The following is a 12,340-nucleotide window of genomic DNA, read 5'->3' on the forward strand; positions in this document are numbered from 1 at the left end:
TCATGAGCGTCCCTTCATCTTCCGACGAACAGATTTGCCTGGACGTTTCTAAAAAAACAAAATTTTAAACGTTAAGCTGGGCGGACACTGCGACTTTTTCACTCGTAGCACTCAGCTTCAGCTCAAACTGTACGACTTCCTCGCAGGGCGGATCGCACGAGCCATGTGCTCACACAGTATGACCCAGTTCTCGGATGCGACCTGACTGCTTACATTGTACGTCTGGTAGCAACGCGTCGGACCTAAAAAAATATGCTAAAAATAGCAGTTTTTACTCAACACGTCAGACTTTGTCTCGTTTTGCCTGTTGTCCTTCGGGAGTGCTGCAGGAGGACACACAGGGATTTATGGGGGTTGGATGAGGAAAATGAAATAAAGAAAGTAAATCTGTGTTTTGTGATCAGTTTAATTTGACATGAACACGACAAACACGCTTTCTTGTCATTGTGTGTAAAAGACGTGTAGAAATAAAAATGAACACTGTGTGTTATTAGGGAAATAGCGGGCAAGCGGTGTTGATGCATGATTGCGCATGCGCTGTGAGCGGTTCTGATACTTTTGGGTCGCAACCGCTCACTGCGCCGCTTCAACCCTCACGAGGAACGAGCAAAATATCAAGTCCGTGCGAGCTCACGATTGCTGATCGGTAGCTGGTCACATGGTGTTAATCGCCTCTCGTAACCCCCTGTACACTACACGACGCTCAGCGCAAAACTCGCCCCGATCTTGTGGATTCTCGCACGAGTGGAAAATCGGCTCAAAAAAGTGAAAAAGTCGCACAGTGTACGCCCGGCTTTAGGGCGATAAACGTAATCACTCAGTGTTTTCATATATGTGTGACTCACATTTTGCTTTCCTCCTTTTCCTTCCCCCCCACCCCCCCCCCCACCCCCCCCCACCCCCTTCGCCCCAGCCATGAGCCACTTTGGCACGGAAGTCTGAAACATCGTTGAAATTCTCCTTGGTGTTCCACTTCTTTCCACTCTTTTTGCCCCCAAAGCCAAACTTTTGGTCCTTGAATTTCCTCTTGGCACTGGGACTGAGAAATGAATTAAAGACACAGTTTTGTAACAGAGCCAGAAAAACTAAGTTTGATGACTAGTGCACGTGTGGGATAGGAAAATAAACTCACCCTCTTTGTACTTTTTTGATGCTCCGGAAGAATCTTAAGCCATTTTCTGATCGCCATCCAAGAAATCCAGCTTGTCAGTAATTCCTGGAAAGGGAAAACACTTTAAAATATTTCTTAAATGAAAAAGCTAAAACTGTTTTTTTCTCTTACTTTTGAGCATTAGAGAAACTAAATCTAGAGTAGATAAGTGAAAATCCACCTTTTTGGTATTTTTTTACAGCAGACATCATCGCCCTGCTCTCCTTTGAATCACCTCAACTTGGACCTGGAGAAAAATCAAATTAGGGTTAATTCATTTTTAAATTTAACTAAATCTGAGTCTACAGATGGAGAGAAAAGTGTATAAAACCAACCTTTTTGCCAAACTTCCTTTGCTCGTGGAGTTTCTTCGCCTTTTCCAGAATCAGTTGCTTTGAGATCAGCTTTTTCCTGATCTAAGTGGAGGAAGAAAAACATGTTTTATAACTATCAAACAGACTAAAGTCGTCACTTGCATCTTTTTACTGTGTGGGCATTGGAACGAGCCCCCGCACCGTGAGAACAAACATCTCAGCTCTAAAGCCGATCTTCATCCGCGTACGTCACAAGTCACGTGATCAGGAAGCAGAACATCCATGTGTTAGGAGATCGTTTTGGGCCGCCGCTGTAAAAAAAAGTGAGGCATGAACCGGAAAAGCTTCTGCCGATTACAATTCGACAACGGATTATGAAAGAATGAATAACGCTCGAAACGGGCGGATTCTTCCTGATGTAAGAGGTGAGTCTCCGCTTTGTTTTGTTTTGGCGTCGACATCATCCTAGCGCGCAACGTTCTGTGACTCTTAAAAAATCAGTAAAAACGGTGAGAAATGCTGCCAGCGAATGAGTAAAACAAAAAAAAACTGTCCAGACGAGTAAGTAAAATCCAGCACTCACTCACCTTTTGCATGTGCTGATCTGATTTGGCCATCTCTGCAAAGTAGTCATCGGGCCTCTTGGTGGCTATGTCATGTTCGTTTAGGAGAGGCAGCGCGTTCAGGACTGTAGCTTGAGCCTGACGATAGCTGTGTGTGAACAGAATCACAGACATCATATAAACTTTTAGTTGAATCACCATTTAGCTGTGCAGCGTTTTTGAACCGGACAAAAAAATTATGTTTACATTTTGTACAACTCGGCCTTTCTGTGTAGCCGGATCATCCGTCGTAAATCTCGACACTGAATCGTTTTTGGTCATTTAGGGACAACGAAGGAGTTTTGTGTACTCAGTCATGAACTCACATCCCAAAACCAACTTGCACTGTTTACACGGTTAGCATCCTTTGGTAGCCTCAACAGTTTCATACCACATTTTCTTTAATCTTTATCCAATTATGAGCAAAGTGGAAATGAAGTTCAGCCCATGAAGAAGGTGACGCAGAGCTGTTGGCAGGTGAAGAGATTTTTACATCATTTTTTTACCAATACTACGTGTCTACTAGGTGAAACCACTTCTCTACTGTTCACGGTAATGTAGACAAACTAAATGTAGAGAATAAAGTATGGCTGGAGCAAACTGGTACTTAGTACTTTATTGGGTGCAAAACAAACAGAACTGACGTTTCGACAGATTATGTCTTCATCAGAGTTCTGTTACTGTAGATAAACTAAATATTTGATTCAGACCTGAGCTTCACTGGTCACATTAAGGCTAACTAGATCAGTGTTTTATCATCTTCACCAAGTAGCACAACTCAGGGGTTTCATGTCCAGACAAGACCTAGAGAAACTCATTCATACGTTCATCTCCAGTAGGCTGGACTATTGCAATGGTCTTCTGACTGGTCTTGACAAAAAAAAAGCTGGGAAGCAACTGCAGCTTATTCAGAATGCTGCTGCTAGAGTCTTAACAAGAACCAAGAGACCTGAGCACATCACTCCGGATCTTAAATCTCTATACTGGTTACCCGTAAACTACAGAATCAATATCGGAGTACTTCTAAATACTTCTAAATATGAAGCTTTAGCCCAGGGGTCCTCAACTAAGGCCACATGTAGCCGGACATCTCCCAAAGCGAAGATATTTTTCTACGATTTGGCCCGTCATCCACACGAAAACACAGATTTACACAATAAAAACTAATCTTTTTAAAAGCTCCAGCTGAAATGAAGATTTGCATTTTCCATGTTTCCTCCGTTTCTGTGTGGACAGAAATCCGGAGTTTTGGGTTTCACATCACTGACAAAAATGCTGACTGCCCATGTGCGACCTGTGTTTACATTACAACATGGATGCCCTCAGAGCTGAGCTCCCATTATCAAACTACATTTAACTAGTAGTTAAACTAGTTATAACACTACATTTAAGAGCCATTCTGCCTCCTTATCGGTCCGCACAAACGAGATAGGCGCCATGTTTCATGTTATGTTGAAGTTGAGCAGGAAGACTGCCGCTGTCGGTACAAGATCTTCTCGGGGTCCTTCGACAGCCGATGACGTCAAAGTACGGCAAACCCACTCGGACAAAATACACTACACATCTATACTGTTGGAAAGAATTTAGCAGTTTCGTTATTAAAATAATGTTTCTTAAGACGTAAGTTTGTGTTTATAATGGTATTTGTAAAATAAAACACTGTATTTTATTCATAATGTTGAACTCCTCTTTGAGCACATCCCTTGAAGGATCATAGGTATTAGCAACACCTGTGAAATTGTATTTGCAAGAAAGAAGTGTGTCCCGTTTATTGAAGTATTTTGTGTTTAGTTTTTGACGTCTTGTCCATGCGTAGTTCAGTTACGCTCATAGCTGCTAGCCAAAACTCTGGAGTTAAAAGTTTTCTGGCTTTACTAAAATACCTGTCTGTACTTATTTGATTGATGATAGTTTTACTTTCTATTGGACTCCAAATGTAATCATTTGGCACGTTTCTAATTCATAATTTGTAATAATGTAATCGGCGATATTAGCATTAGCATTCCTATGGGTTTTTCCATGTATATTAGCATTGCGCTAACCACTCGCTGCCAAATTGCAGCCTTTGCGATTAGAAAATCTCCTTTTGTCACATCGCAATTTAATTGCATATGCAGTTAATCGTTCAGCCCTAATATACATGCAGCTCTATGCTAAAAGTGTATTTTCAAAGAGGTAATGATGGAATTCTTTGGAAAAGTTGTCCATCTTTCCAACAGAAAAATCTGCCTGGACCAACGTAACGTGATAACAACGTAACGTGATTACGTCATTCCGTAAGGTTCATGTTCAGCCAATCAACTACTTAGACGTCATCGGCAGTCGACGGACCCCGAGCCAATTTTGCACCCGAGCAGATCCTGTACCGACACCGCCTACAAGTCTGGCACGCCTATCAATGTGCCTAACAATGCACTTGTACGTGTAGTGGTAGGTCCAGCATCACTACCTAGCTCATAGAACGAGACCCCGCGTTGGTGCACGTATCATTTAGGAAGTAGACACATGACTGATTATACAAACGAGGCGGTGTGGACGTTATTTTTTCAGAGGGCGGATATTCGTCTTTAATGACTATGTATGGACAAGGTCAGCAGACACCATGAGGGCCAGACGCTCTTCTAAAATAAAGTTCAAGTATTATTGTATCTTAAATTATGTTTTGTTTTCCATCAACACTGTTTTACTGTGGTTTTAGTCGTGTTTGAAGAACGTAAACAATTATTGATATTTGGGAAATAAAACTTGCTGCTAAACTTTAAAGTCGCCCACTTGTAGGAAGTTAGGGGCCAAAGAGTCGGGGGGCAAGTGGAAAAGTCTGGTGGGCTGGATGTGGCCTGTAGGCCACCAGTTAACATTCACTGCACCTCAACTGTAACTTACAAGAACATTTCTCTTTGGAAATCATCATCGGCGTTGAGTTCTCCGTTGGACACAGCAGAAACTTTCCCTTCAGCGTTGGTGAGAACTTCATCAGCAGGTGGGTTGGTCATGTCTAACCTTTCCACCCAGGCCAGACCTTTATGCAGCCCCGCAAGACAGAGTTTCAATCCCTCCTGAAGGAAAACAAATGTGTTATGCAAACTGCCACGGAGAGGAAAGAAAACAGAAAGAAATATTTAGATTGTTTATAACACATCATCTTTGGATTCCTACGTATTTTTAATGTTTTAAGCAAGACCTTTGTATGTTTTCTTATTGTTTACGCTTTAATCTTACTGTTTTACAATCCTGTCTGCTCCAGTTGTGACATTTTCCCACTGAGACAATAAAGGGAGCGAGTTTCTATTCTGTTCTTTGTCAAAACGCAGCATTTATCTATTAGATACAAAAGTACAGGGTTTTTTTTTTCATTATAAAACAGCATAATGACTACTCTGACCTTAATTACTCACCAACGTCTTGCTTTTATCCACCAGGACGTTCATCCCAGGTTTGAGCAACCCTTTAGCTAAACACAAAGATCACAGAAATATTTTTAAATAACTCTTGACTTAATTACGTCATTCCCATCATCGTTGTTTCTTGTTCCCGTTTCAACCGTATATATGTCGATGGTTTCAACACAGAGCCTGACCAGTTAGCTAACAATTCATGATCCGATGGATCCAACACATAAAACGGGTGCTTTAGTGCAGCTAGCTTAAGTCAAAGTTATTTTTTTTTATCTTTTATTTTCATTTATTGACATTAAAATAAAAATACAATCAGAACTAAATTGCTGCAAGCCAAAATGAAAAAAGGGACAGAAAGAAGAAAAACTTATGTTGTCTGCCCCTTTTAACTAAAATAGCATTAATACAAATGAAATAATCATATGATTCTTAAGGTAATTGAACAATATAGTTCCTGGACCTGTTGGCCGACAAAATCTCAACCCATGAATTTGAGAAAAAAATAGAAAAAGAAAACAATTTACATAGAAAGAAGCATCAAGTTACAGATCTATATACATACATATATACACATACAAGCACATACTAGGTTAATATTTTGTTCCTTTAATCCCCCCCACCCCCTCCCCTCACACATTTATGTAACAGATCTATATAACTTAATCGTTTTATTTTTTATCTCTTTTTTGAAAGTCAATATTGTTTTTGCATTCTTGAGTTCAGTATTCAATTTATTCCACAATTTAACTCCATATATGGAGACACAATGTTCCTTTACGAGTATCCGATGTCTAGGTATGTTAAATAATTCATGTCCCTTTAAATCATATTTGCTATGTCTTTTTGAAAATCGTTTAATTAATTCTGCAGGTACGTTCCTTTTGTTTGCATTATACATAAATTTTAAAATATTGTAGTCCACCAGATCATAGAATTTTAGTGTTTTTAATTTAATAAATAATGGATTGGACGGATCTCTGTAGTTGCTCCTTGTGATTATTCTTATTGCTTTTTTCTGTAAGATGTAAATGGAATTTGTGTAAGTTTTATATGTTGTTCCCCAGATTTCAATGCAGTAGTTCAGGTATGGTACGATCAGTGAGTTATATAACAAATATAATGAATTATTATCAAGCAACCCTTTTGCTCTATGTAACAGTGCAATCGTTTTAGATATTTTAGTTTTGACACTGTTTATATGTAGTTTCCATGACAGTTTTTCATCAATGATGACTCCCAGATACTTGACTTCTTGAACTCTTTTAATATTAATCTCATCTATATTTAATAAAATTTCATCATTTGAATTTGTATTACTAAATATCATAAAACAGGATTTATCACTGTTTAATGATAGTTTGTTTCCATCAAACCATAGTTTAATTTTTTTCATCTCTGTTTGTATCACTTCTATCATCTGCTCAACATTATCTCCTGAATAGTAAAAAGTTGTATCATCTGCAAATAAGGTGCATTTTAATATATTGGATGCCTCAACAATGTCATTTATATAAATGATAAATAGTTTAGGGCCCAATACCGACCCTTGTGGTACACCACAAGTAATGTTATTTATATGTCATTTTGTGTTGTTTATTTGAACATATTGCTGCCTATCGGTAAGATAACTTGTTATCCATTTTAGGGCCATCCCTTTGATGCCATATGTACAAAGTTTTTTAATAAGAATTGTATGGTCCACTGTATCGAATTGCTTTTTTTAAATCAATAAAGATACTTATGAGATGATTTTTTTTTTGTCAAGGGCTTCCGATATTTCTTCTGTTAATTCCATTAATGCCATGGATGTTGAATGATTTGTTCTAAAACCATACTGACTGTCATTTAATATCTCTTCATTGATCAGGAATCGGTCCAACCTGGCAATATATAATTTTTCTAATATTTTTGAGAATTGTGACAATAAAGATATTGGTCTGTAGTTGGAAAAGATATGTTTGTCTCCACTTTTATGAAGTGGTATGACTTTTGCAATTTTCATCCTGTTAGGAAATGTCCCTGTTGCAAAAGATAAATTACATATGTAAGTCAATGGATGAATAATACTTTCTATTATATTTTTTATTAATGTTATGTCTAAACCGTCACAGTCAGTACTTCTTTTATTGATGCATTTATTGATAATATTTCTTATTTCATCACTAGTTACTGGACTTAAATATATACTGTTTTTATTGCTTTTGATATTCTCGCCTATACTATATACTTTATAATAATAAAGTTAGCATAAAACTTACTTCTCTATCCGATAATTCGATATGTTCCTCCTCTGACTCCTCACCCAGCTGCGAGTCTTCCTCTGCCGAATCCATACTCCTGCCAGGGATGATCATAAAATGAGAATTTATCTTCTAAACTGCAGAAAACAGCAACAACGACACAAGTTAACGAACAGTCGCACACGAGCGATTCACGGGAGGAGGAAGTGACGTATGTGTTTGCTCTTCCGCGAAACTTGTCCGACAGAAGACAAAGAATGACGATAAATTAAGTTCCGACATGACAAAATTAATTGAAAATAATTTTAAAAGCAGGCGAAACATCAACATTTTTCACGTAAATGTTTTACGTAAAATGTTATTCTTACTTTACTAATATTTTAATACTAATATTTTATAACTGCAAATAATAATAATACACATTATTTTAATGATGAAAAAATATTATGTAATTATTTATTAGTTAGTTTGTTTGTTTTTTGACCAGCAGGTAAACTCCAACTGACGTTAGAATTCTATATTTGTTAATTTTGCTAAACTAGAACAAACTTTTCTGGCTGGAGATTGGATCTCATTGCTATCACTGGTGTGCCTGGTATTTTTTGTGTAACTGGTCAAGTTGTCCACATATTCACAAAGAAAATTACTATGGACTTTTTTACATCTAAAGCTTTAAATGAAATTAAATTACCATATAAATGACTGAAGCATCAACATGTACCTTCAAGGTCTGAGAACCCCAAGAAGTCACTTAAAGCTTCAGCTATGGTGAGTTTTGCTATTAGAGCTGGAGTGTGAACATGAGTGATGACTGCATGCTTTAACCTTGACATGGTGGACTGGGACCAAAATTTGGCCCTGGCATTTTTATGAATCGTCTGCCCTCGGCAGGGGAGGTTGCTGCTCACGACTCGTCTATCCCACCAAATGTGGGGGGAGGGACGGGGTGTTGTGCTTTGGAGGTTAAAGTGCAAGTTGCCACCCACACTTCAGCCAAACAAAGGGGTCAGACATCTTGCATACAGACTCCATTTAAAATCCATACACACACACACACACACACACACACAAACAAACACACACACACACACACACACACACACACAAACACACACACACACACACACACACACACACAAACACACACACACACACACACACACACACACACGATACCAGGAAGTGTTTGGCTCCAGAGTTGCAGGTTTGGACACTTAAATGGAAAAATGATTTATTTTTTAGTAATCTCATAAACGTCTGCGGGACTCGGGGTGTTTTATGCGTTTTCGTGTTTTGAGCATGGTTTTGAGTTGGCTCCAGCTCAGGTCGTTTAGGAAACAGGACGTTTTTTACTAGCAATACCTCAGATGACCAGTAGGTGTCAGTGTGAAACAGGAGCTCCTTTAAACTGTTTTGCTTTTTTTCTAACAAATCAGATCAAACATATAAAATATGTTGTGTTTTATTGGAAGTTTCATTAAATGAAGTTTCTGTATATTTTATCCGATTTTTGTCCCTTTAAACCATTTTTCCTTGTTTACTGAAGTCTGTTTAAGTAAAAAAAACTTTTGTCTTCACAGAAACCACTCTTTGTTTTTCTCATAGTTTTCTAAAATTGAACACAGATTTGTATTTTTGCCCGTCATTTCCAGGTTCTTCAGTTCAGTTTTCTGCAGGAATTCTTGTTTTCATTCAAACCTCCTCCAACAGTGGCCCTGGCTTTGGAATCAGACTCCATTTAAAATCCATACACACACACACACACACACACACACACACACACACACACACACACACACACACACACACACACACACACACACCTTGAACACCATTTTGAATACACACACATCTTCAATTATATCAGATTGTTTTACATTATTATTCCATTGTTTAATTAAATGTTATACAATTCAGTTTTGCCTCAAGCGACTTTTGTTTGTGTCGGCTGAAAATTTCTGCTCCTAACGATTCCACGAATTTCAGACAGATTGATAAGATCTTTGGATTCAATAAATTTTCCCCTATTAAAGGGGTGGTGTCCTGAAGATATCTAAGAATATCTTAATTAATTAATAAATCGGTAAATATTCCCATATTTACAGAATTTATTGAAGAATCCAAAAATAAGTAAAAGCTTACAAATTATTCACTCACCTATAACCCCAACACCAGATAAGAGAAACAACGCCTCTATATCCGTGCCTGAGGGCGTTTTGCGCAGCTGAAAAGACGGACTTCTGTAGCCCGCATCTGTCGGTACCGGGAAGGTTAGGGTAACCCTAACCTTAACCCACCGTCAGAACCAGGTTAGAACCGACCACTAGAAGAGACGCGCAGGTCAGCTGGTTTCTGGGCCGAAACCACATCAGAACCCCTGCCTGGACCACCAGGAGAGGAGGCGCGGCTTGTAAAAATACCAAGATGAATGGCTCGCTGGTGGCTGGGTCAGATCCAACTAACAGAAGCCCGCATGATCCCCAGAACCGGATCACAGGCGTCTCTCTCTAAGCACTAAACTACGTTACGTGAACGGATATTAATGAGAATGGGACAGCTGACAGACGCTCATTAGTATTAGTATTAAAATAACTGAACAATACTATTTTTAATTGTCTGGTACACGATAGTAATCTGTACACTATTGTGATGTTAGCACACGAGTTTAAGCTAGCATTGTTAACTCACAAGACACCTGCTGATTGAAATCAGGTGTGATGATGCAGGGTTGAAACCAAAATATGTTGGACAGTACGAAAGCGAAAGCATTTGCCAAGAATGTTTTCATTAATCAAGAACGAAATTCGGAGGTTCGAAGACGATCAGATACTTCATACTGATATATGTATATACTTTCAAAATGAAGAGCATTTCATGTGATTTTGTTTCAGTACAATATAGAAAATAATAAAGAAAGATTAAAAGGGCAACTACAAAATAAGGCTGGCATTGTTTCTCATGCTTCAGCAATTCTAAAACTATCATCGACTTTGACTTATTGAGGTTTAACTTGACTGCGTAGAAATGTGCCGTACCAGACTGGACTGAAGAGGGTCCAAGTCTTTCTGCCACTTTGCTCCTGGGCTGGCATACTGATGATCAATCTGCCATTCAGGAGTCCCATATAAGTGGTCCAGGAGAAACTTCCCATCAGTTGGTGGATCTGATAATATACAAATATGTGGCATGACATACAAACTTAAATCCATTTTTAACATTAAATCAATATTGAACTGTGACTTCTTATTACTTCTCATATGCTTACTTTTTGATCAGTGGTAGTTCCTCAGCCTGGACACGTTTACCTTCTGGCAAGTTGCTCCCTTCACAATAGTGGCCACCCCCTTTGGTGTGATGCTGGCCACAGTGTACGGTCCTTGGTGATGGCTGGAGAATGCATCTCCTGTGCGTCTCCTTTTTGGATCTCCTGACAAAAGCACGTCATCGCCTGCTTGAACAACACACTGCCTTACTAGCTTCCTTTTCCATGTTCCAAAGGTCTTCCTCTGGGTGTCCTGTGCCCTCTCAATATTGCGGAGAACCTACAAAAAAATTACATGAAAAGCAGAGAGAGAAATATAAATATTTATTATTCACCAGGTCGCCATGGCAATGCTCATTCTGGAAATATAGAAATACAGAAAGGTTAGCTACTAAAGCAGAAAAAATGTTGAATACACAATAAAAAATGAGAACTGTATTAATCACATTTGCCCTTTTTTCGCTCAACAAGTCTCCTTTCCCTGTCAGCCAGCCCTCTTCAAATGTACAGACCGTTTCATTCAGAACCGTCATCTCCTCAACTCTTGTGTCGATGTCCTCTTCTGGGTCTGCAACCTCAAAGTCATCGTCCATGGGACAGGTGTTCATCACAGCAGGAAGACGTGGAAGTCGGTGGAAGAGCAGGAAATAGGGACTCTGGCGGGTGGAGTGCTGATCACACAAAATCTCTCCATTAATTCATTTTCTCTTGCACTTGTCAATAACTTCTTTTTTTATAAGCTTAAGTTTAAAAACACATTCTTAAGATGATGCTACACTGTGAAGCAGTGTAAAAGTCATACAAAATGTCAAAATAGGAATACCTGCTTTGCAGTGTTGATGCCATACACCACAGCAGCAAGGTGAACGTCCCAGTCGTCATGGTTCTGGTTCACGTACTTTCTGAGAGCACGCTTAATGTTCTGGTTGGTCCTCTCATCCTTTGAGTTATATTGCAGAATAGATAAAGAAGCATGACTGATTTCCCATGAGTTACTCAAGGTTGGATATCCAAATGCTAACCTGCCCATTGGTCTGGGGGTGGTACGCGCTGGAGACAGCATGTTTAATATTCAGCATGCTGAAAATGCGGTCGTTGAGCTGCAGTGGCATGAGCAGACTTGGTCAAAATAAATCATCTCAAATGTCAAGGTACGACTAACACTTTCACAAATTTTACCTGGTTCACAAACTCCTTTCCTTGGTCAGTGATGATCTTCCTCACCATGCCAAACATGTATAACTTAGACGTCATGACTGCAGAGACCTCAGCAGCAGTCTTAGACTTAAGAGGTTCTGCAATCACCCACTTCGTATACAGATCGGTCATGGTCAGGACATATCGGTTCCCTAGACGTGTTTCTGGGAGTGGTCCAAT

General features: G+C 39.1%; 1 pseudogene; it reads right to left on the bottom strand.

Moving 5' to 3' along the window:
* Nucleotides 1-7,916, bottom strand: LOC139061915 (probable rRNA-processing protein EBP2; annotated as a pseudogene).
* Nucleotides 7,917-12,340: the final 4,424 nt, after the last annotated feature.

This window comes from Nothobranchius furzeri, chromosome 2 (assembly GCF_043380555.1).
Source record: "Nothobranchius furzeri strain GRZ-AD chromosome 2, NfurGRZ-RIMD1, whole genome shotgun sequence".
NCBI classification, from domain to species: Eukaryota; Metazoa; Chordata; class Actinopteri; order Cyprinodontiformes; family Nothobranchiidae; genus Nothobranchius; species Nothobranchius furzeri.